The sequence below is a fragment of the Phaenicophaeus curvirostris genome, chromosome 8 (assembly GCF_032191515.1).
Source record: "Phaenicophaeus curvirostris isolate KB17595 chromosome 8, BPBGC_Pcur_1.0, whole genome shotgun sequence".
Lineage (NCBI taxonomy): Eukaryota > Metazoa > Chordata > Aves > Cuculiformes > Cuculidae > Phaenicophaeus > Phaenicophaeus curvirostris.
Window position 1 is genome coordinate 27,185,379 of NC_091399.1, and position 25,775 is coordinate 27,211,153.

General features: G+C 41.1%; 1 protein-coding gene across 16 annotated transcripts in view; it reads left to right on the forward strand.

Moving 5' to 3' along the window:
• PTPRF (protein tyrosine phosphatase receptor type F) overlaps nt 1–25,775 on the forward strand; it is a 394,608-nt gene that overhangs the window by 70,807 nt on the left and 298,026 nt on the right. For 14 of the 16 annotated variants that reach the window (XM_069862928.1, XM_069862935.1, XM_069862941.1 and 11 more), the window contains exon 2: nt 23,499–23,579. The exons of 1 other annotated variant lie outside the window; for it this stretch is intronic. The gene's annotated coding sequence lies outside the window, so the exon portion shown is untranslated. Of the gene's footprint in view, nt 1–18,531; nt 18,844–23,498; nt 23,580–25,775 lie in introns of those variants that run through there. One more of the 16 variants, XM_069862930.1, reaches the window with a different exon arrangement.

The following is a 25,775-nucleotide window of genomic DNA, read 5'->3' on the forward strand; positions in this document are numbered from 1 at the left end:
CGGGATCTTGTTTTGCAGGAATATTTTTTGAATGTGAATGACCAGGACTGCCCAAAAGGCTGTACCAAGCCTTGGTGTAATATGCACGGTGAAAATCCTTCTCTGAGATGTACCTCAGGGCTGTGTCACTTACCCATCCTCCATCTAATGCTCCATTTCTTTTTTCTTAATTTTCTACCTAATTATACCAGGAATTATTTTTCTCCTCGACTGCGTGATTTTGCATGCGGTACAAAGTATTTGGGTCTATATTTGTTACCTGTCCTTAAAATTACCCTGTTCTTATCGTATGACAGATGTCATCCTCTACAGTGATATGCAGCAAGCTTGGTTAGTGTTTTCCTTTTGTCTTCAAGTCACTTTCGTTTCTATATATACATATACATGCATATATATATATATAATTAGAATATATCTGTCTCAGGATAAACCCTTGGGGGGAAAAGTGTATTAGAACTACTACATCCTTATATTTCTTGTTCACATTTGACTTTTTGACTTTAGCCCCTTTCTTTATTTCTCTTAGGATTCCTGTATTGTTTCTTATTTTCTCCCATGGAATTGGTTATTTCCTACATAACATTGCAACGTTGTTTTCTGATGCCTGGATAAATAAGATCTACCACATGCTTAGAGAGATCTGGGGTTTTATTTGCAAAACATGCTGGGAAAATGTGACATGAATTATTGCTGCTAACCCAAGTTGTGTCTTACCATGTTTTTTGTTTTTCCACTTTTCCTTCAGGTCTCTAATTATCTGTCTTTTGAAATGTTTTAAAACATTTCATTACTTCTAAGATCAAATCAGCCAACATTTAGATATCAAAATTAGTTTCCCCCTCTTTTTTATGAACAGACATTTGCATTTGTTATGCTATAATCCTCTGGTACCAGTCTAGCTGGATACGTTTGCCATCAGTCCTGCAGTTGGCACACCCCACATGGATGTTTTGAAATGCTTTTTCATTTCCCTGAGCTGCAGTGCGTTGAGTTACGCTTGAGTTGGGCTTCCTCTCTGGTTGCAGTAGCTTCTGTGTCCATCCTAACTGCCTTCACCATCCTGCCTCCATCCCACTTTTCTCACCGCTGTTGCCCTCAGTGGGGACAGAGACAACGTATCCGAGCAGTTTAGGATAATTTATCCATCATGCATTCAACAATCTCATTTTCACCTGATTTGTTTATAGGGCTTGAGAGCCTTTTTTAAACTCTATTACGTTAGTGCAAAAAGAACGGACTTCAGTGATTGTAATTTTGTTCACAGATTGTTTATTCTTTACCCATCAGTCCTTTTTTCCATTTCTTTTGAGCTCATTGCTTGTTCCCCCAGTCTTTGTGGAACAGCTCTGTTTGCAGTGAGGTGTGGATCCCTTCTTTCAACAAGTTTTTCTCTGGTAATTAGGATCTGCATTCCAGATAGCTTTTATGGCTTTGTGCTAGAGAAATGCCAAGTTTTCCTTTAAAAGAGAAGTAACTGAGTAAATTTGCCTTTCATGCACGTACATGTGCGTGCATGAATATGTGTACAAAATCATATATGCTGCAGAAGACTGAAATAACACTTGAGTCCAAATGTGCTACATGTGAAAAAAGCGACTTTGGGATAAAGGACATCTACAGTCCAGCTAGTGTTGATTAGTGTAGCTTGACTGCTTAAAGTTACCTTTCTCATGGTTGTGCAAATGCCCGACTTGCAGGACGACATTGACTTCTTAAGGATATGAACTGTAGGTTTAATTAGTTGGAAGCAATGAGCTTACATGACAGAGGAGAGGTTCTCAGGATGTTTCTTTGTGAGTTAATATACTGCAGATTGAACCTTTGAAGCATGGCTCCACAGAAAGCCTCCAGTGAAAACGCATTCCTAATTGCCAACAGCACTGGTTAACAGGTTGTCTAAGCAATTTAATCGCCCAACTTCAGAATAGCTTTACTATGTTCTTGTTAGCCCATGTGAATAAATTGATATACTGATTAAGATAAAACTGCCTCATTATTCAAATATTGGTAATAGCATTTTTTTATGTTATCTTTCTTTCTGCTTTTATATCCTTCTGTACAGCTATGCATATTCATGTTCATGGCCACTCGGTGGGAATAAAGGACCTCAAGAAGGTCTGCTTTTTTGCCAGCCAGGGAAATAAATAATTGGTAACTTCAGATGAGCGAGAGATAACAAGTCATTTTATTTTCATAGTGAAAGAAGATGCCATGATTTAGGATTATTTTGAAGCAATCCGTACCTTGCCAGCAGTCTTTCGAGACAGTGCTGTAATCAGTAGCATTTGGCTAGGTTCCATATGACATATATTTTGCTCAGAAACTTGGGTTCGGTTACCTTACAAACGATGCTTTTTTGGAGGATGAACATTAAATAAAACCACCACCAAGGTTGAGATTGTAATCAGTGCATAGTCTTTACGGCCACAGGTCTTGGTTTAGTAATTGTGGGGTTTCTTTGGCTCTCTACTTGTGATGTTGAAGTGTCAAGTTTTGTCACTACTGGTGGTGGTTTTCATTTGATAGTGACCTTCTTGTCCTGGAGACAGAGGTTCTAGGCTGTAGTATCAGCCTTGGACAAGCTATCAACTTGGATTTATGGGTTCTCGTTCCTTCCATCCCCCATTGTGACATGTGGTAAATGCTGTTACTAGCCCTTACACAGAATCTGTTTTACACGAGAAGAACAAATCAGTCGCACTGATGCGTGACTTTAAGGAAGATGAATGTGGTCGTGGAGAAAGACTTGAACTCATGCTTTGTTTTTTTATTTATTTATTGGGCTCTAGTTACATGCTTTGTGTGTTACAAGTTATATTCCTGAATGTCTTACTGCACCAAATATATGACAATTCAGTATTTATGACTTAAGTTTTCTTGAGGTAGACTGGATGATCTGAGGGGTCTTTTCCAACCTTAATGATTCTATGATTCTCTGAAAAGAGAAGACCTCTTGTCCCAGTGTTCTCCAAATGCAGAAGAATCTCTGAGCTTATAAAGTGGTTGGTGGTGATAAGGAACGAGTGAGTGTGGCAAATTCAACCTGCAGTTTGAATCTGCAGATTTAAACTTGCAAAGGAGGAATAAAATGAGTGGAGAAGGATGTTAGAAATCTGTGGTTCCTTAGATGGCTTTGGTAAAGAGGCAAGTGGCCATTTAGTTAAGGTGACTAGAAACCCTGGTGAATGTAGTGCTTTCTGAAAATGCAGTGGAAATGATTGGACAAAATTCCCCCTTCCTAGGCTAGATGGACCTCACTTGCTTTTAAAATAACTAATGACCTTTGTGTTTTATCAACATAGCTGAACAAACCAAGAGGACTTCAAAGGGTTATTTGAGTTCTTGCTGCTTGGTCATTTGCAACAATTTCATTTCAGTCATTCTAGAAAATGTCAAGAATGTAGATGGCTTCTTATTCCTCTGCCACAAATGGATATAGTTTAAGTTTTATAAATTATATTGCATAGTGCTAGTTAAGGTCCAGGCCTGAAAGCACTGTAGCTACTTTGCAGAACTACTTAAGTATTTATTCCTTGAAAGGGCTCCTAGGCAAAATACTACATTTTATCTCCACTTACTCCATGCCTAGAGGGATTTTTCAGTAGTTAGAGAACTAACTAACTGTACCTTTAAGCTGATGACTTCCCACTCTTCCCTTGATTGCTCGTTGTATTTTGTTGTTGCATCTTGTCTATATTAGAACACAACTTCTTGAAGACAGGAACTGGATCATGGGGTATGATCTTGGTTTAGGACCTTCAGGCAATATTAAAATACAAATAACTATGCTTGAAAAATTTTTTAACATACAATCTAAACTGTTAAAGAGCAGCAGTTTACATTCTGTTTGAGCTTCGTAACATACAGTCAAGTTCAAACAAGTTGGTAGCTGACTGTTTGGAGTTTTAGTGCTTACTCTGTGATTTATCTGCTTCTTGAGTCTTAACCAAGCTCTGTTATCAGAAAATGAAGCACAAACAGGTATGCTAATAGAACATTTATTCACGGATTTTAGTTGCGGGAAAGCCAGATAATTCCAATATTTCTAGTGGCAGTTTTTGCACTGTGGTACAGCTCTTCACAGTGGGATTTTTATATGCGCAATATACAGTAGTGCACATTCAGATGCTGTAAAAGCAGTAGATCTTTATTAAAAAAATGATTTCTGCATAAGGGGAAGCACTTAAAAATTGGACCACAGCATTCCATTTTATGCACATGTTAAAGCGTAGTATTCAGCATCACTATTGCATTCTGTTTCGCCGATGATCAGATAATGTAATTTTTAATAACTTGTCAACTGCCTGTAATATGCAGCTGTGCGCAATTTGTATCGGATCCATGAAAGTCTTCAAACTGGAAAAATGTACAATAAACTGTCTTGTGCAACATATGATGCATTATTTAACATCATAAAATACTGTAATGCTAAAAATTTACAGCTGTCTATAAGCCATGTTAATAGAATGGTTAAGTTACCTTCATGATGAATGTGTCTTACGTGGGAGCCTCTCAGTGCAGCTGCCTGTGTCTCCTTGCTGTGTGAGGAGAAGATGCCAGGCTGAGCCTGCTGGGGAGCACCTGTGGAATCGAGACACATCAGGGTTTTTTTTTATTTGCACTGTAATTCATTTCTGTGTCCACTGATGTCACCGTGATTGAGAATACAATGAAAAATATCTAAACAGAATTGAACAACCTCTGCTGGTGCAGCCGTTTGCCCTTAGTCAAAAGTCCATTTTCTGTTGGTTGAAAGGTTGTCTTATCAGGAATTAAATTTTTCAGCTGAGGAAGCCATCTGACTAGTAATGGAAGAGAAATAGGGGGTTAAGGTTAACTGAACTGTTGGTAGGAAAGGCATAAAAGCATTCTGTTGGCTTTCGTATGGGAGCAGGTGGGTCATCGTTTGACTCGCACGGGAAGCATTTGGTGTGCTGAACGTTACTGAAGAAATTACTGTGTTTGACGAATTTTTATGTTGGGTAGAGCTGTGTGAAGTCATAAAGAGGAAACCGATTAAACGACATCTAAAGCTGAGGTTTTATGTGAAATTTAATTTAAAGTTCTGTAAAATGGACAGTGCTACTAAACTGCAATTTGTTCTTGCAACACTGAGTGCGTCTTTATGGTGAGCCTACTTGGTCTGGAGACAAGTTGCTGAGTTTTAATGCTGGGGGAGAAGTGGTGGTGTTATCAAATAAACCTGGTGGAGCAGGAGCAAGTCTTGCTTATGGTTCCTGGCTGTGGTGAAGCCTCATTCATACCCAGTGGCAGGGGATTGCGTGTTTTGGGATGAGGGTTTGGGACAGAGGTCTCCTTTGACTGTCGTCCGTTTATCAGATGATAAAATTGAGCTGTGGGGGTTTTGCTTGTTCTTTGGGCTTTCTTTTTTCCTGGTATGATTGAAAGCTTTAAGAATTGAGGAGCTTTTGGGAATGGGGGTTGATTGTTTTGAAAATGAGCTAGGATTAATTTGAGGAGCCTGTGTTCCTCTGCCCTTGATGTGCACTAGCTGTGGTGTGAGATGCACCTGGAAATGACTGGTTGGGTTAAGACATCGCATTTTCTGTCCACACTTAACAAGGTTTTTTGACTCTTATTGGTTTTTATACCTCTTCTTCTCCTCAAAGTTTGAGAGTGGATGAACACAAGTTGGGGGATAATGGGCAACCATGAAGCAAGGTAGTAAAGGTGGAACATCTTGAGTGGGGCTTGTATATTAGGACAAATTGCCCCAAAATAAAGTGTGGTGGAGGATGGATAGTTGGGGACAGCTTGCTGATTTTGGTCCCAGCGCCCTGGCAGGAGCCCGTCCTGTCCCAGCAGCTTTCCCAGTGCTGGCCAGGAACACATGAGCCAAAATACTGTGGTCTGGAGGAACGAGGAGTTACCCCTGATTTGGAAGCTCCTCTGATGATGAGGGCTGTTTCTCTGACACATTTTAGACATCTATCCCAGGGCTAAATTTCCAAATGACTGTATAAACTACCATCAGATCTTTTTAAGGATGGGATTACATAATAACAGATAACTTGACAGAATGTCATACCATGTTTATATATAATATATATAATTTTCTAAATGTGATTCACCCAGAGTATGAATACAGCTGTAAAATTAGCCAGGTAGATAACTGAATACTTTAGCATGAATTTCTGTATTGTCACAATTAAAAGGAAGCAAATTTTGGGAAACTGACTCGCTAAGGCTTGATTTTTGTTTCAAGTGCCAGAACAATCTTGGATATTATTGAAAAAGCAAGTAGTAATAGGGCCCTGGGAGACCTTAGATGTGAATATCAGTGGCATGTTTCTGGGTGAAATCCTCCCAAAATGTGAGCTGTGTCTTGGTGCTGCTCTGTAATTGCCCCTCTGTTGGTTATCAAAAAAAATTACTGGCAGTGTTCAAGAGTGGTTCAAAGTGATGTGACAAAATCTACTGGGAGAAATCACAGCCTTGCACAGTGCCTGGTTTGGGCTCTTTCATTAGTATGTTTGCTTTTTAATAAGTAATTCACTCTGGGAAATGATTTCTCCAGATTTCTGCAATTGGTGAGGGGAAGCCTGAAAATTACTTGGAACTAATATAAAGATGTGAAAATGATGCTGAAACCTAACATCCAGAAAGACTCTGTTAGCATAGAAGAAATAGAGTTAATGGAAACATGACTTTAAAGCTGTCTAGAAGTGGGGGAAGGAATTATGTGAGTTTCAGCAGCACCACTTGGATAGACTGTGTTGGAGGAGAAGGCTATCACCTGTCCTTTGGGCTTCTTCAGACTTGAAGACAGGTAATTTCTGAATAGGCTGCTGAAGTAGGCTGCTTCCAGGTTATTCCTGAAAGCACAAGGCAATTTGTGTGATTAGAAATTGTTTATTTACTACTGTTGTTGTTAAACTTTGGTTGTAGTCAATAACTGGATCCATGTATGTGAACAAAAATAGCCTCCCTAAAGTATTGCCATGCAGCTTATTTTGAACTTAATGTGCCTTTTAGATAAAATAGTGAGTTTGTTGAAAACCTTCTCGTCAGTGTAAGCTAATTTAAGGAAAAAAAACCTTTTGTCAAAGACCGCTATGCTGTAGATCATGCTTTTTCAGTAATTATTAGTATTGTGAAATAACATTTTGAAGCAGTAGCACATTTTTTGAGTATTGTTAGCCTTTGTCTACACTGAATTTCTGGACTATTAGTGGGGGGCTGAAAGACCGTAGAACTCCTGTTTTCTTCCTTGCATGAGCGGTTCCTGCGTGTTCATGCAGGTTTTTAGAAAACCTGTTCTAAGAGCATCTGAAGTGCTGCTGGAGTCTGTTGTCCTGATGCAGAGTTTACCTCAAAAGCAACTTTTGTTACAGAAGAAATTGCTTGCAGTGAAAAAAGCATAAATATTGAGAAGATATTTTTTTCTGGCTAGATACTAGGAGGAAGCCTTTTAAACCTTTCTGTTTACCTTCTCTTTTTTTGAACGGCACTGTTCTGATTGTGGGAGTAAATAACAGTGGGTGAAGGTGAAGGCAGAACCTGGAATTACCTGCTTTCAGGTGAGCACGGAGGCTGGCCCCCGCACGAATAAGTTGGTGTGGCCGCAGATTTGAATGCACCTTTACAAAAAGTGGAAAAAAAACATGAAGCTGAGGAATGTGGTGTGGAATGAAGACTGATACACAGGCACGTTGGTGGGGCAGAAGTGATGCTCTGGTAGCCTGATAGAGCAAGGACCCATCAGCCCATGGAAGAGGCTCCTTGGTGCATCATCTTGCTTGGTGTCCATCAGGGTTTTGATGGGGAAGGGTCTTTTGCCAAAATGAGTCAAAATCCATCTTCTATGGAATAGAAACAGGTGCTTTTGTGTGATAAAAAAAGAAGTAAGGGTGGGAATGTCCACCTAGAGCTTCAGTCTGTCCTGGAATATGTCCGTCCTGCATTGTGCCTGGGCTTGGAATGTGCCCTCATAAGGGCAACGGCTGGAAAGTCTACTCCATGCATTCAACCCTTGCTTTGATAAGCGCTTCTTTGTGCAAACACAGTACAACTATTAAATTACTCGTTTTTTTATTTTGTTTTGTAAAGCGTTTCCCTTCACAATGCAGACAAATTGCTGTTGGCGCAGCTATTGTCTTTGGCAGGGTTACTCTGGGGATGTATCCGACAGATCTCGATTGCGACACATGGAGGAAAATTCTGAGTGGTCTTCTCTTCCAAATAATGCAACAGCTTTTCATTTGGTTTTGTTGTATTTAATTAAAATAAATACACCCAGAGGCTTGAGCAATTGCTGGATGTTTAAAAAATAGAAAGAGGAAGATTAAACAGTTGAAAAAATATTGTAATGCACTATTATACAAAATGTATTAACTTATGTTAGTAGGATGATAAAAATTCAGGGGAAAAATGGCTTAAATATTTAAAAGTGTATCTTTAGATACATTGCCCTTTAGATCCTGTGCCCTCTCTTGGCATTACTTAATCTTCATATTTGTATTTTAAAATATTTAGCTAATTATATTTCATAGTGCCTCGTTGAAAGTAGAGTCAAATTACACTGGTCCTAATTTTTTTCTGTGCGTGTGTCTGCTTAACTTGTGTTAGTTCTGCATGCTTCTTTGGTGGAATATTAGTGGTTTTGTTTAACAGCTTTATTAGATTAGAATGTGATGGTTAATTTGTTACTTTAAAAAAAAAATCATAAAAGACACAGTTGCTGTTCTGCATGGCTTTTATTTAATATTACAGGTTACACAAATTATCTAACAACAGTAAGAAGAAAGGGAAAAGCTAAGTCCAGGAACTCGTTTCTGGTTGATTTGATTGCTTAATATGTTTGCTAGCATCCAGTGCCCTGCTGCAGTGTCACGTTCTTCGCTCACCTTGCCTAGTGATGCAGGCTGCAGTGGTCCTTCTTGTTGAAGGATTCTATTTACTTTTTTGCTGTAGGAAACAAAGTGAATTCAGTTTCCACAGTCCTTATTTGTCTCCTGGAAGTAGATAGGTGAGCAGTGCTGAGATGGAATCGAGCGATGCTGGTGAGCTGATTTTGCCTTGCAGAGGGCTCTCAACCAATCCTCCTGCTTCTGGAGAGAGGACAATGGATGTTTCGGGAACTTCGAATGGGATACCGGACTTTTTCTCAGTATAAATATTGTCAGCAGAGATCAGAACATTTCACCCTTTGGTGTCAGACAATAGCACGCATTGAGATCTAAGTGGCGTATCTACATATTTCAGCAAAATACGCTGCCTTTCCCGCCTTCGCAGTCACATTTTAGTTTCATTGGCAGACAGATTGTGTTTTATGGCCTTTCTCCGCACATTATGCCAGAAGGTTCCTTCGCAGAAAATAAATTTATGGTCGCTGGCTGATAAAGGTCTTTCTGCAGTGGTCTTGCAGAACATTTTTGGAGCCATCCTTCCCATTGCGGTGGCATCGCTCAGCCATCTCTCCTGGCACTGGAGGTGACAGCCCACCTGCAGCATTTTTCACTGTCTGTCCCTGGTAATTTTCCAGAGCATGTCAAGGAGAAACTGAAATTTGTAAACAGAAAATTCTTGAATAACTAGGTCAAAACTATTCTTCTGACTCGAGCTCTGTGGTCTTATAGAAATGGTTTTCTTAGGTAGGACCTATCAGGTTTATTTGGTTATGAGCAGCCTTTGTATATGTGCTGAAATTCATATGTACGTAGGTGCACGTATGTATTTACTCTTCAAAACTGTCAAGTAAAGGACAAATCGCTTGTGTTTATGACTTGCTGTTGTGGTTTGATGCCAGTGAGTGCTTGAACTGTTTGCAGTTAGCAGTGCCAGCCAAAGGAGCTTATAGCAAGGTGAGTGCTGGTCTCTTCTGCCACGTAACAAGTGATAGACGAGAGGAAATGGCCTCAAGTTGCACCAGGTGAGATTCAGATTGGATATTAGGAAAAAAACTCTTTGCCAAAGAAGTGGTGAAGCAGTGGAACGGGCTGCTCAGGGAAGTGGTGGAATCACCATCCCTGGAGGTGTTCAAAACACGTAGATCACAGAATCACTAGGGTGGAAAAGACCCACTGGATCGTCGAGTCCAACCATTCCTATCAATCACTATACGATGTCCCTCAAAGATGTGGCACTTTGGGACGTGATTTAGTAGGCACCGTGGTGTTAAGTTTGTGATTGGACTTGATTATCTTGAAGGGCTTTTCCAACCTCAACGATTCTATGATTGTATAGCAAAGCGATCCCATGTTTTGATAACGTTACTTCTAGGTTTTGCAGAACCATAGTCAATTTTATGTATGTCAGCCGTTCAGGTTATTTAAAAGTCTCTCAAATCTGCCATTTTACACGCTCCCTTCTTTTTATGAATAGAGGTAGGCAAATGAAAAATAGCCTCGCAATCAGAAATTGTTCTTCACAAAAGGTTAGTGGGGAATGTGGAGATGTGAAAATACTTTAAAATAGCAGAGGTAGTCTTTGGCAGGATAAAAAAGGCAAGATTTTTTTGTCTCACACTCAGTTAAACTGTGGAAAAAAAAATCTTTGGAAATAATGAAAATTAAAACAGCTTTTGTCTCCCTGTTGCAGCATTCTGAACAGATTTTTTTAAAAAAAAAAGGCCAACTGATTTGCTGCATTTTGCTGAATTCCCCTTCTTGATATTTTACAGGGACAGAACATTGTCTAATACCAAAGCAAGGATTTTGTCTGTGCGTTTATTGTGTTAATGTGGTTTGAAAAAAAGGTACTTTAAGGTTTTGTTGAAGCTTATCCAGTAACAAGATGTATTGAGATGACTTGCATATCTTAATAGCAATTTTTCATCTTGTTAATAAGGAGGAAATGTAAAGAATATTATCAAAATAGTCTGTCTGACATGCAGAAAATGTTAAAACTTTATCACATTGCAACAAAAATAAACTCATTTATGTTTGCACAAAAAAAATTAAGCCTGGTGTTTGCTGGCTATAAATTTGATTTATTCCTGTAGTAATTACAGCCGCTGATTTGGTAAAAGTTGAAAACATTTTTTTTCCCCAAGCATAGCAAGACTTCTGTGTTCCCATTGCTACTGCATTGCAACACTTTGAACTTGCTTAGCAGACATGACAAAAGGTTTTAATTAAAATACTAGCAAGATAAAAAAATAATTTGTCTGCATTAACTCTGTGTGTTTCTCATAATTCTTTAATTCTTGTAATAAAGGAAAAGTACCATAACTGAGATAAGAGTTGGTCCTCCCTCCTTACTCCCCAGATCAGTATTGTGTTGTGACTCTGGGATGTTTTGCTTAATCCCACTGTGGGCTCTGAGGCGCTTTGAGATGCTCCTTGTTGGTGCAAGGATGAGTAGGAGGTACTTACAAGGCTTCATTCACCAGCAGGAACTGATCCTTGCATGGTTAGGGGAACAAAGAAATCTATCCAAGTATCCCAGCCTTTCCAGCTCCTAAGCAATTGTAAAATAACTCATTTTTGAGTCTTATCCTGTCTGAATATTCTGAAATTAAAGGCTATTGGCTACAACCCTTACAGGATATCTCAAGGACCTTCAGGAAGTTTTCTGACAAATCCATGGTGAATTTGGGATGAGGCTAAAAATAGAGATCATTCGTTGTCACAGTTCATTAAATCTTTCCACTTTTTTTTTTTCTACCTTGTAATAAATATCTTGTCCTCTGAACCATGATTTAAACAATGATGTAAATCACGCAGAAACTTTGATGTAAATTAGTCACTTTGATCTTGCTTTAACCTCTCCTTTGAGAAATTATTAGTAGTTTGGTAATTATTAGATTGCCTTGATTTGCTGCTAAGTACAGCTTTTACAGTAAGAGAACACCTTGTGTCAACATTATAAGCATGTGTTATAATTGTCCAACCATGCCAAATAAGCATTTGGATGCCTCATTCCCATATTTTTTGCAGTAAAATATTTGTTTAATTTCTATTGAGTGCTGAATATATCGCTGTATTGATGTTTGAATTTGAATTCTGTTAAAATCCACAAAACAGTACTAAATAGTTAGTTTTTTCCTAAACTTACCAGATACGTAAGTCAAAAATAACTTAATTTTACTTTTTTGAACTGCTAAGGGAGTGCTTTCAAGGTTTAAAATAGTTATGATGTTAACTGTGGATACTGACTGAAAAATTGTTTTGACCCCGGAGGGTTTTGTAAATAGTAGATCTGATCATCTTCTGCTTAATGTTTACTTCTAGATTGGAAAATGAAAATAAATCTTCATGCTGTGTTATTCCTTAATTGATTTCTTATTTTGAGCAAATCAAGTCATTGGATGGAATTAAGTGAATAAACTGAAATTAGTGAAAAACCTATTTCTACATCAGCCAAAAGGTCAATCGCTGTTAGAGTTGGTTTAGTACATTATTTTCAGTTGCTTAGCCTGGTGATTTGCCTCTCTTGAAGTCAAGAGAAGCAAATGTGGTGTTTTTTGAACCTATATTAAATTTGAATACTTTAGATATTTAAGTTCATTTAAATGTTATGCTTGTTTATAAATACGTAAAATATATTGTAATGCTTTAGAAACATAAACCTAATTTTTATGCAGTACTTCAAGACATTATTTAAGTTTGTGTTAAAAGTAAATACTTTATTTCTCAAAGAAAAACCTTTAACAGTATGAAAAGACAAATTCATGTGTCAGTTTCTTTTATTCACTGTCACTTGTACAAGGATATCACAGGATTACAAGAAATTACATTTTCTTCTATTTGTGATTAGTAGAAATAAGAACTCTGGCTATCCAGTGTTGGTCATTGTGGTTGCTCTACTACTTGTTACTGTTTATATACTTCCAAATATGTGGTGCTGATATAGCCTTTATAATTAACGTGGAAATCCATATTGTAGCGTGCCAGTTACGTTTGGTGTCCCGCTCAGTTTTGTGTGAATTTAGCAAGACACAAATATTTAAGTGCATGGTGATACAAAGGCAGAATTGTAGCGCAAAATGGATATGCAATGCATTTAGTTTACTTTTATCAGTATAGTCTCTTTTTTTGGTGCTTTATTCGCTTATATAAAATTGAAATAGAGGCAGCTCTGAGACAGGATTTTGGCTTATTTGGCTAAGCAAAAATAGTGTTCGTATTGTAAATAACTTTTTAAAGTGCTCTTTATTTTAATACTTTCTGTTATAGCAGATCACTCACTGGGGATTATAACTCATGATAATTCTGGTATGGGAGTGGGGCAAGCTGTTTCTTTGTTTTATAAATATGGTTGTCGAGATTTTGTGAGTACATCCATCCACATTTAATATGCATTTTGAACAGATGGAATGTGCTATTGGATGTGTGATGTAGTAAAGGAGTTCATCTGTTTTCACCTCGGACATGCCTTTTGTTCTTAAGCCAGAGCTCACCTTTCCTCCATTGAAAGGAATTGGATATTCCAGTCTGAATTATTATGATAATTCCAGCTCATTTGGCACAGTGACGTCGTTGCTGCTGAATGGCAAACCTTTTGGGTTGATGCAGGTTGATGCTATTTCATTTCTAATTCTTTTTTACCTTCTTAAAGGAGGGGTAAGGAAAAAAAGTTTGGATGTTGCTGCTAATTGTCCAATGTTAACGCGTTCCTATAGGTCTCCGGGCCTTCTGTCGAAGCCTTGTAGAGAGACAGATAAACATCAGCTCTTCAGTGCGGTAGAGGACACAGTTCAGGCAACACTAATGTGATCTTGATCTAATAGTTCCTCTGAAATCTTTCTTCGTGCTGTTTATTGCTTTTCTTGGATTTATGCTGTAGCAAGATGTTAATGCCACTTGAAGATTATCCTGTTGCGGTAAAGTGATGTAATGCATTGCAATGGATTAAAAAGAAACAAACTTTTCCTTTGTATATTTTCGCATTAATTCTGTCACCTCTGATTCACATAACACCGAAGTCTCTTTTCCGTTACAGTAAGAGTATGCTGTCCTGTGGAGTAAGCCACTGCGCAACCAAAGGAGGCTGAGAGCCACTAATCCTCAGAGAACCTCCCTAGTCCTGACTTCATGCTGTCTGTTGTATCAGTTCACATAGCAGCGTAGTTGTTTGGATGCTTTATTTTCTCAGCTTCGCTTCTGCACCCCTATGCAAGAGGGGTCCTGCTCTTCTGTTGTTGACAAGATACCAGCGTAGTCTTCTCTTGTTTTAAAAAAATTCAAAATCCTCTAGACTCGCTTGAAGTCAGTTCTGTACAGGAGTCTGTGGATGTGGAGTAAAACCTTGCAAAAGAGGAGGTGGGGGAACCTCTGAGCAGTGCTCAGAGAATGCTCCTTTCTAGCTTGTGGACAAAGCAGCGCTAACAGTGTTCTGATCCTTTCCTGCTTTCTAAGCTAGCCAAGTATCAACACAGGTTTTTCTTGAACAACAGCGTTACCATGGCTTATACAATGTGGGAAGATGGGATTTTGAGGTGTTGTGTGTAGAATGAAATATTCCATTGGATTTACCCTTGGCAGGCTCCAAGGTTTGGGTGGCTGATGAGGGAATGGATGCTTTGGATGAAACAAGAGCCGTCACTCAAGCATCCTATTCAGTGTCCGATACTGTCTGTGCAAAAAAAACCACAGTAGGCTGATGTGTAGTAGTTATTTTATTCTTAAAAAAGAATAACTCTAATCCTAATTCCTAATAATTAGCTACTCTTGATTCCTAAAATGTGTCTTTATCCCTTTGATTACTGAGTAGCTAATGGTAATTTGTATGCCTGTCATCCTTGTCTCCTCATTCATTAAACCTCTGTTAAGTTATTAAAGAATACGTTCACATGATGTATTTGTTTAAAAGCTCAATATTTTTTGAGAGGGAGAGGAGATGCTATGTGGCAACCCGTATCAGAAAAGAGATTCCTACTTTTCCTCCTGGTTACTTTAGCACCGTAGTGAAGAGGGTAAGTGGATGAGTCTTTGGGGGAGTGGGCGAAGGTGCAAAGGGAGATTTCTGGTGAAAATGAGTCTGGTTCAGGGAAATTGTTCATCTTGTTCCAAGCTTTGCATCCTCTCTTTTCAGAGAACAGCCAAGAAGTACAGAGTCATATAATAACTTAATAAAAGCTTCTAGGCAACTAGAAGGTCATTGTGGCCTATCTGCACCTGACTGCTGAAAGTCCAGTCAGGTTTCTTTGACAGAGTTTGACAGAGACTATTCCTGTTTTGTCACCAGGAGCATTGCTGTAGTGCTGTGCGTACAGGAATAACATGAGAGCTGCGAGAAAATGCGTTGATATTACATCGGCTGCATGAAGAGCTTCAGCCACGTCTTGTTTTATCAAGCTCGTGCCTGCATTGGTCTATCAGTCTGGCTGCGTCAGTACCGCTGAAATAGAGAAAAGCCTTTAATCTGGCTCATCTCAGAACAAGATGACATAGCTGCCGCCCTTCAGTGCTCGGCAAGAGCTGTGGGCTGCATTTCAACATGCCCTTCTACTCCTGCAATGCAGATTAGCAATTGTTCGTGCTCCCTTGACAATATTGGGAATGGAGTGGGGAGTTCACCTATGCTTGGATAACATGGTAGCATGTTGGTTGGATGTATCTGAAAAAAACATAGTTCCCTTCCCTCCAGTATAGATGAAATAGTCTTCGACTTCAACACTGTTTTTGCTCATCAGTATAGAAAACACTGTGGGAGTTTGATAGGAACGGTTGGACTCGATGATCCAGTGTGTCTCTTCCAACCTGGTTATTCTGTGATTCTGTGAGTTACCTTGTTACAGTAAAAATGCAGCAAGTAAAACAGACGTTGTGGGCATCAGAAGTCAAATTCCTGGTCAAACCTTGAAGCTCCCCAAGGCAAAATGCCTGTCAAATATCCCAGTTGGGTACAAGGACACAGTTAAACAGGCATCTTTGGTTTGCAACTATGGCTGCTGGTGAGCTCATAGGAGAAGCTTCGATACTCATAACCTTATAGGCATTTGGGGTATGATTTTTTTCCCCTTGCCACAGAAGAACAAAAAGCATATAAACAGTGTTCCTAGATCTCATACAGGTGGGAGTAGTGCAGGTGTCATTTCTCTGTGGAAATCCTTGTATTCATCAAAATTAGTCATGCTTGGCACTGTGGATAAGAGGGAGTGTTCAGAATTGGACTGTCTTAAGAAATGTTTTGGGAGGTTTGTTTGCTTTACGCCCAGAACTCGTGTTTCTATGTTCAATCTGCTACCAAGAATCTCCTGGTGAAATAACAGATAGTCGTTCACAAAACACTACCAAGAAACCGAATGTTTATGAGCTCCTTTCCTGTTTTTCCAGAAGAAAGCTGTGGAAGATGAGGCAAGACGTGTATTTATCTTGGTAGTCCTGCTTTGGCTAAGTCAGTCTTGGTGCTGGGGGTCTTTGGGATGGGGCTGAGTTCTCATCTGCCCCCTGTCTCAAAGGAGGCTGCAACTGGAAAGGCCACCAGCACATCAGGACGCAGATACTTAGCGCATCTCTCCGGTTATACTGGGTCTTTACCACTTAGACCAAGAATGAAATGCTGGATCCTCCAGCTCTAGAAATGCTCATGACTCAGTGTGGTAAAGGGGCTTGCAAATATTTGCCTAGGGGTGCCAAAAGAAAGGACGTGTTGTTTCTGCCACCCTGTTTTGTGCTTTCTAACTTCCTTAGTGTGTAAGGATGCTGTGTTAGAAGGCTTGGAAACTCCAAGCCTGTTAGTTGGCGTTCTTGCTGCAGTGGGCAGGGTTTCTTCTCAGCTGCATGCCTGGGATTGTTTGAGTGCAGCCCTTTTGAGCCCTGCTGAAGCACGTGGGATTCCTCTATACAATCACGGCTTGGTTCTCCACGGTCTAACTAGCCCTTCATTTGAATCGTGCATTTTGTTGTCTTTTGTGTTTGGTAGACATTGAAGTCTGAAGTGATTGCTGAGCTGAGAGCTCCCTTGTGACCAAGTACTGCATTTTCCATAGAGATAAACTGACACTTGAAATCATTAAAGATGGATTGGGTTTTTTTTTCAATTGTTATATCCTTCTACCCAGATCTTTTTTTACACTTTGGAGAAACTATGCTATTTGTTGAATATCCACGAAGTTCTTGAATGAATTATTGTAGTATTTGGAAAACAAACTCACTTTGTAGTTTAGTTTCAAAGCAGAAGAGGCCTCAACACTAACTCTATCTGTGCAGCTAAGACCAGTGTAGCTCAGATGTGTATAAATCAAATGTTTCTTCATCTTCTCAAGTGAGTTTTCTGAGCGATTTGTGGAATATCAGCTTGGTTTTCTTTATTATACAATGTACAGTTTCTGCAAGCCAGATATTCACCAAAGGTAACATTAGACACTGAGCAAATAATTGTTTCCTGTCACACTGCATTAGTAACTGGGAAGAAGGTGTTTCCTAATCTGTATTTGTGCAGAGCTAAATATAGCTCTAGTGAAGCTTAACTTCAGCTTCCACTATTCAGGTCCCTAGGAAATTCAGCACTATGTTTGTCAGTCATCGAGAAAATGACTTTAGACATTTTTGCGTGTTTCTTGCCCTCCCATTTTATAAGCTTAGGAACATGAACGTGAGGCTAACCAAACTCTCGGAATGTTCTGACTGTCCTGGATTTTTGCCATCTGCAGGGGCTGTTGCAGAGATTTTTTTTTTTCTATTAAGAGTTTTAGGATACCAAGCCCTGGCCACAATCTGTATTTGACCAAGGACAAGGTTGAATTTTCCTGTAGCTAACATTTTCTGGCAAAAAATTGCTGGTTTTTCACCTTAGACCTATTATTTATTTGTTGTTCTACTCTCTGTTTTGTAGAGCAGATGTCACAATGCATAAGATCTTAAAAAAGCTGTTAAGAAATATTCATGTTGGACCATACCAGTGAAATTGTGTTGCGTGCCTGGTAAGACAAATCTGTGTTGTAGAAAGGTGCCTTAAATAGGTTGTGTCTTTTCCTTGGAAAGCGTATGGTGTGCCTTGGTATCAAGTCTATCACCTCTGGGTTAACAAACTTTGTGCTGCATCTGCACTGAAGAGGCAACACTGCTTGCTCAGGCAATGGATGTGCCAGGTGCTGGGTTCAGAGTTCAAGTTGGCTGGCGTCTGTGAGGAAGATGATTCAGGTTCATCTTTTCCTGTGGTGCTAGGTGCGAGCCCAGACTCAAGGAGTTAGTCCCATTCCTTTTATCATTTGTATTCGAATTCACTGAGAAGAGCTCATCCTCCCTCATCCTCCCTCTTGACTGTGAGCAGGGTGAGTGTTTCAGAGTTCTGAGGGATCTTACATCGGAGGGTTCGTGGGAGACCAAGGCAGTACTTAGTCACTCATCTGTGTCACTTCTTCAAGCTTAAGTGTGCTACCAACTCATGTATTTTATCAGTGTTCTGCCCAACTTTCTCGCCTTATGGGTGATGCACCTAATTAGGAGGAGGAGGGAACGTGTTTGCCATTGTTCAAGGGGAGGAGGAATCCTGCATACCTGGCACTGCCTGCCTGCCTGCACTGTGCCTCTTACCTTCAGCGAGCTCCTTTGAGGAAGCGATCTAAAGAAATCCAAAGAAAATTGCTTAGGCTTGTAACAGCTTTCCTCCTGGAAGAAGGAGATTTATTTATACGGCAGGATGTGACAGGCAATTCCTGGTGCCTCAGCTCTGTCTAAAGTGTGAGTGATCGCTGGAAATGCTAGTGATTGCATTAGAAGCTCTCCTCCCTCCAGTGGGGAGAGTGTTTGAGCTTGAACTCTCCCCTCGTTGAGATCTTTGAAGTTTGGATCTTTAAAACGATTCTCCACTCCAAAGACCTACTAGTGCAGTTGTCATCCTTCCCATCTGAGACAGGCTGGACCGGGCTCCCTTCAGAGGCCATTAAAGCTGCTCGTTTCATCCTCCAGAGAGGTCGGCAAAGAAAAGACGTAAGTAAGTAATTATTCCGTGCCTCTCCTCCCAGTAGCTGAGTGAGCTGTGGAAGCTGAAACATCATTAAATCTCTGAGCAGCGTGCAAGCCTCCACAGCCAGGGAGCCTCATGGCATGCAGCGGAGGGGCGGGCTGAGTAACAGGTGCTATTTAGAAACTAATTAATATTTGTGAATAACAATGTGCTATTGGGAAGACAACAAATCAGTCTGCCCGTGAATATTTATGATGATTACTTTCAACACTGCTTGCATCATGTAGTCCTTTTCCAGCTGCTGCATCTCTTTTTTTTTTTGTCACGACATTTCACATCGGGGTGAGAACTTTTTCTGCTGTGTGGAGCCGTGCTGCGGGGTGCCAGCCAACTGAGAGGCTCAGTATATGCTTTTAGAAGCCTATTCTCGCTAGTTTGATATTAGCGGGCCACTGGGTCCCAAACATTTTAAGTATCCTTAGCTGGTAGAGTAAGCCATGCAATTTAGCTTGAGATTTCATCCCATTGAGAGCCAAGCCGTGCACAGAGATAATGCTATGTTTGAAGAGAAAGCAGGTGTTAATGGTTGTTCTCCCTCCTAATGTTGTGAGCGGGTGTTTTACAGTAGATCAAACTTGCCTAATGTAATCTTCATAATGCTTTCATTTAAAATGCTCCCTGTGGTTTGTATTTGTTGAACTGAAAGAGCAGAATCTACTTTGTAGCTTGGTGGGGCGGGGTGTTCGATTGAACATATGTTCACACTGGCGTTTGGGGAAGATAATAGGTTTTTAACCTCTGTCAGTGTTAGAATGAGGTATTTATGGAGCTCTGTTAAAGCTGTGTCTAGGCAGCTAACCTTGCAATACAGGTTTTTCACAACTTGCCGTTTTCTTGTCATAAGTTGCTGCTTTTCTTGGCCTCTTGCAGTGCCTCTTGCTGTGTCAGCCAGCATGGGAGCTTACCAAGAAGCAAGAAACTCCTTGCTATTGACAGTGCTGCGTGAAATTCTCGGGGCTACTGGTATTGTCTGCTTGGTGAATGCTGTCAGCGTTGACAGGAAAAGCAGAAAACACTCTTTTGGGCTCGATATGTGGCAGCTGGCAAAAGCTGTGGTGGTAGTGGTTGTGCTTGTGGTGGCAGAAGGGTGAATGCAGCTGTAGGTGCTGAGCCCTCATTCCAGGGGGATGTACAGAGTCACCTTTGGCTGGGAAGCTCTTGGTAGCCTCTTCATTGCTCTTACTAGGCTGGAGTTTAACTCTGGGGAGGGGGGAGCTGAGTGTGTTTTGGGAATTGTTTGTTTTAAAGGAGGAAGGTGTAGTTTAGTCTGCAAAAATTTGATTGGTATGGTCTCTCTTCAGTCACCTTAGGCTTTTAACAACCTAAATTAGCATGATGGAGACTGCAGCGTGCTTCAGAGGAAGTTATCTCCAGTGAACTGCCAGTACCACTTTCATCACTGCTGATTAAATTTTCCTGTTAATGTTTAATCCTAAACAGCAAATGCCTAATGCTTATATGCCCTCTCTCTGTGTAAGGAGAACATCTGTTTTATATAGTTGGCTATGACATCCAAACCTGAATCGGCGTACAAATTTAAATACGCATGTCAGACAAACAGATGCAAAGAAATTCAGAATGTAAGCCATCACTTCAGTTTGTACAGGACCTGTTGTGGAAGAGGCTTCCAGGGGTCTTAAATTGCTTACTAAACAGTGCTTGGTGTGACGGAGAGTATTTTCTTCCGTCACCTTAAAACTCTTTACTCTCAATTTCCAGTGTAGCGGTGTGTTTCCCTTTCCTTTTATAGCAGTTGTGCTGCTGTGATGTAGCTGGGAATAGTTGACATGAACTGCCACGTAGATGTAGACCCTGCTTACAGGAGAAAAGAGTTTCTAGTTAAATACGTGCACATGTACCATGGACTGCAACTATGTATGTTAGAACTATAGGAAATTACATAGGATTTCCAAAGAATAAATTAAAAGGAAATGCATAAAAATCAATACAACAATTAGCAGCAGAGACTGATACATTTAAGGGAGGATATTAATTTGAATTGTCGGCTTACAGAAATTTCAAGCGTTTTTATGCATTTAATAGAGGGTTGCCGTTTAAGTAGCTTAAGTATCCTTCCCTGCATGCAGTGTGGCCTAGGATTTAACAAACCACTTACTGCTGGATAGATTCCACTCAGATGTGGTTACCATTCTTGCAACAAAGACCAGCTGATGAAGAAGAGTGGAAAGAGGCAGTACCGAAATGGTCATCGTGTTAGTTGTGGGGGAAAGGATAAAATAGATTGGTATGATATGTCTTCCGTTCATTTAGAATCATAGAATGACCAGGTTGGAAGAGACCCACCGGATCATTGAGTCCAACCGTTCCTATCAAACACTAAACCATGCCCCTCAGCACCTCGTCTACCCGTCCCTTAAACACCTCCAGGGAAGGTGAATCAAGCACCTCCCAGGGCAGCCTCTTCCAGTGCCATTTAGTGTGTGTGTCTTGGTCATGGGCATCAAGGTGGATGTATGCATGCCTAGAAGAGGGAATTCCTCAAATCCCAGGGAGCCTGGTGGCAGGTGCCTGGATGCTTCTCTAAGATTCCATCCAGAGGGATGGAGACTGACAGTGTGGGGCAGCTGAAGGTGAGAGTTGGTGACCTGGCACTGAGGGGAAGGGATGCTGGGGTGGAAAGTTGGACCCTTTATGAGAAGAGGGGATGGGGGTGGAAATGACAATGTTGGCGAGAAGGGAGCTTGCAGGGGAAGAAGAGAGAAGTACGACATAGTCAAAGTTATGAAAAGGGTATTGAGAAGCATTGTGCGTAGATGTTGGCAGGGTAAGACCTCCAGGTTTAAAACAGGAACACACTCTGGATGACTCCAGCGAATGCTGCCAGCGTGTGCCAGGAGTAAATGTAGTAGAGTAAGCACTGCTACAGGGTCACTGAAGTCAACGCTGCATAACATAAAATTGCATAATATATTTGTTTGTCAAGGTTATTAGAGCACAGTTTTAAATGGATCCGAGTCCCTGGAAGGGTGAGTGTATTCTAGTTCCCTGGGCCGAGGTTTCTGATATGTGCCAGTCTGATCTGGCAGCAGAAGGGGTGAGCTTGCCATTCCCCTCCTAGCAGCTCCCGTGCTTGTCCGACCGGCTCACGAGCTGGGCCAGGAGGAGGTGAACCGCACTCTCTCCCTAGAAACAAAAGAAGTGAAGGGATTTTTGTTGTCTGGCTCAGCTCAGGTTGTGAGGATATGAGAGAATCTCCAAGGGGTGCCCGCGTGAGAGGGTAGGTGGAGGTCTCCGTAAGTGCATGGAGCAGCGGGCGGGCAGGCTCTCAGCCTCGTGTCCCACCTTGGAGCTGGAGTGAACCCTTGGTGTTCCTCCCCTCTCCCACCAAGGACGCAGTCGGTGCGTGACGCAGCGACCGTCAGAGACCCTGTCACGGTCTCTTTCAGAGAACTGAAACTGTTTACAAAATGAGTACTTTGTAAATGATAAAGACTTTATAAATAACACATTCTACGCATTTGCATAATTTTGAATCGCTTATCCTTCTGAGGGCTGTAGTCATTTGGCTCACGCTAAGGAATGCTTAACGGTGTAATCGAGCTCAAGCCGTTCAGTTGCCGAGCTCAGCTGACACTCAAGATAGAAGGTGTGTTTTTGAGGAGACGGACCCTGTTCTCTGTAATATCCCAGGTGCTGTGGAACAGTGCCTTGAGGGCTCAAAGCGCTGCAGGTAGGACAGATGGGAGACACAGGGCTGTGAAGGGTCAGGATCTCTTTCAGAAGGAGCTTGAGACCTGGAGCAAAATGGAAGTGGGATATATCTCCGTGCTGATAGCGTGCAGGGTCATGACCCGAGGAGGCATTAGGAGAAAGAACCTTTTGCTCTGAGCTGGGTAGGGTGGAGGGGGGTTACCAGCTGGAAATGGTGGAGAAACACGTCTTTACTTTGCGTGGTCACAAGGTGACAGCGAGCCACAAGACTGCCACTGGGCAGAAGATGGGGAGGTAGGATAACAGAGGAGGTAGGTCATCTCAAGGATGGGGAGTCATCTGAGAACATGCTCCAAGAACTTGCTTGGTTTGGTGGTAAAAGGACTTATGACGGGGAGGTTGTGTCAATTCATTTTTATCATCAGGAAAATAAACGTCAGGGATAGGGAAAAGCTGTTTAAACTGCTGGATCAATGTTAGCATGAAAACAAATGGATGAAAGCTGTTCAGGGGTAAGTCTTGGGGTGAAAATTAGTAGGTTTTTAACCACTGCAAGAGTTCAGTTCTGCAGTAGATACCAGATACAGAAAAGTGGCGAAGGGGGTCGTTAGTACATTGGATTCCGTTGCTGTGATTTGGGTTCTTCAAGATGGTTCTTGTCATGGAGGGCTCGAGCTGTAAAGAAAATCCCTTTCCCATCTGCATTTGGGTGTGGTGGTGGATTATCACTATAGTGTTGTCCAGGTAGGAAAGGAGAAACCGGGTCTTCTTGTCATGGTTTAAAAAATATCCAGATGGTAATACATACTGAACCTGACTGCGTCCTCCTCAGGATGGAGAATTTTGTCATTAAGTGAAGTTTTAACCTGTGCTTTACATTTAACATGTGAATGTCTCTGCTCTTGTGGTCACTTACGACACTTAATTTTGTATTTGCTTTTTTTCCTCAGGTATTTTTATGGCCTTTGTCACAGTGGTGTCTCAGTGTCTCCCAGACATTTATGGATTTATTCTGAGAACGTTCCTGTGAGGTAGGGAAATGTTATCACCTTCATTTTACGGACTGGGAACTGAGGGACAGGGAGATAAAGGTTGTAGGAGGAGTCTCTAGCATAGCCAGCAGTCAAACATTGATTGCCAGCGACTTCTTTTATTGCCCTAATCCCAAACCCAGCTACCTGGCTTTGGCTCTTTTTTTTTCTTTTCTTTTATTTTTGTTTTCTGATCTTGAGTTTTAGTAGAAACAAGCTGCAAGGGGCTGGGAGGACCTGTGGAAAATATGATTAGGGTTACTGGTGTCCTTTTTTTAACAGTTACTTATGAGTTAAATGTCTTTCTAAAAATATCAGCAGATCTGTTTGCTAAATGATTAACATGTTTAGACTTTCAACAGATAAGCTGTCATGCTTATTTGAGTCAGTAACTCCTTTATCCTACCTGTCTAGGCTTGTGGCTGCTGAATTCTTACCTTGCCTAAGCTAATGCCACCCCAATCACCTAAAGCAATGCCAAGAATTTCATCATCCATGCAAAGACCTGATTCATGTCAAGACAGGTGTAAAGTTTCTCAAGCACATTTATGTGTAATTACTGTTTAACTTTATTTTTCAAAGGTCTTTCCAAGCCAGCTAAAATGTTCAACTTTGAGATCTCAGATTCTCCCAGAAATTGGATTTCAGTGCCTGATTAGCAATGCTGATCCCTTGCAAAAGTATTGCAAAGTTCCTGACATGTGTGCATGCACTGAATTACAATTTACATCATGAAATCAAATATAATGAATAAAACCTTGAAAAATGTATCTTTTTTTTTTCCACTTCAGGCAAGGAATTTTTGAGATAGTTCTTCCTTGAGCCCTTTTTTTACTTCAAGTTGGTATTTAAAGTGTGACTTTTACCACTTACAGAATTTTCTTAGAGCTAGAGCAACATTACAAATTATGAAGGCACCAGCAGCCTCTGACAATTAAATATTTTTATTGTCTATTAAAATAAGCAACATTATTAAAATGATAACATCACGAAGAAATATTTAATGCCATCTTTCTAATTTTGCAGTCTGTAAAATAACACAGGTTGGGTTATGTTTATGCTCTTTATTAATGTATATTATGTGTCTTTGTGTCCCCAAGAATGAAGTCCTAATGACTCATGAACTGTCGCAAAGTGTACTAAATAAAATTAAAGAGCTGGCCAGTGACCTTAGCAGTCAATTAGTCCATGCATTACTCAGCTCAGTATTTGTGGACTGTAGAAGGGAAGCGAAAACTCATTAGCTAAGATGCTGTTGCTTGAAAGAAACAAGATTTCCCTAAAACCAGGAACTGGTCTTGTCGCTTGAATGGGGATCGAAGCACTTGTGGTAGGTATGTCTTTGCATATGTGTGTTTGTAACGACTGCTGGTGTGGTCCTGGAGAGCGGAGAAAAAGCTGCTAGTGAGCTTTTGGGCTCAAAGCCTTTTGGAATAGATCCTGCCAGGCGTGGCACTGGGTCGGACAGTGGCAGGTGCAGTAGAAGGTGGTGCTCAGGTTTGGGATGTGCCTCCTGAGAGTTTATGTCCAAGACTGTGAGTAAGGGAGGGCTGGTTTCAGAAACCTCATGTTTGCCAGGAACAGCAGGGTAGGGAAGAACCTCTTGGTGTGGCATGTTGCGTGCTTGGTGTTCCTCAGAGGTGAGCCTGGGGTTGGCAGGATTGTGTTTGGATGCACATGGGAGTGTGGGCAGAGCAGTTCTGGGCCACTGTGCCCACTGAAGAGCAGAGTTCGAAGACTGTGGGTCCCTCTCCCTCCCCGCAGCTCAGGAGAGGGAAGATGAGAGGTTACTGAGTACTCAGAAGTGCAGCCAGGTGAGATCCCACGCTCCTCACCAGCTACATCACCCGTTGCAGCCTCTCCTGGTCCACGGAGTTGTCGGCACGAAACCAGGGTGGCGCGGGCAGCAGAGCTGAGCTCATCCCAGTGATGGGTTAACTCGATGAGATGCAAATCCCCACGTCATCTGAATTATGGGAGACTGTCGTCTTTAGAATGATGTTTCTTAACTAATCATCTGCATGTAGTTTTATATTGCGTTCAGATGCATCTTAGAGCAGTCCTGGGTTGGAGGCGGCCACCTGGGAGGATGCTGTGTGGTGACAAAACTGAACCGAGAGCAGTGACAGTGCTACGTGGGCACTCAGCCAGCAGCTTGGTCGTGCTGCTCTTCGGCAAAAGAGTGGTTCTTGAGAG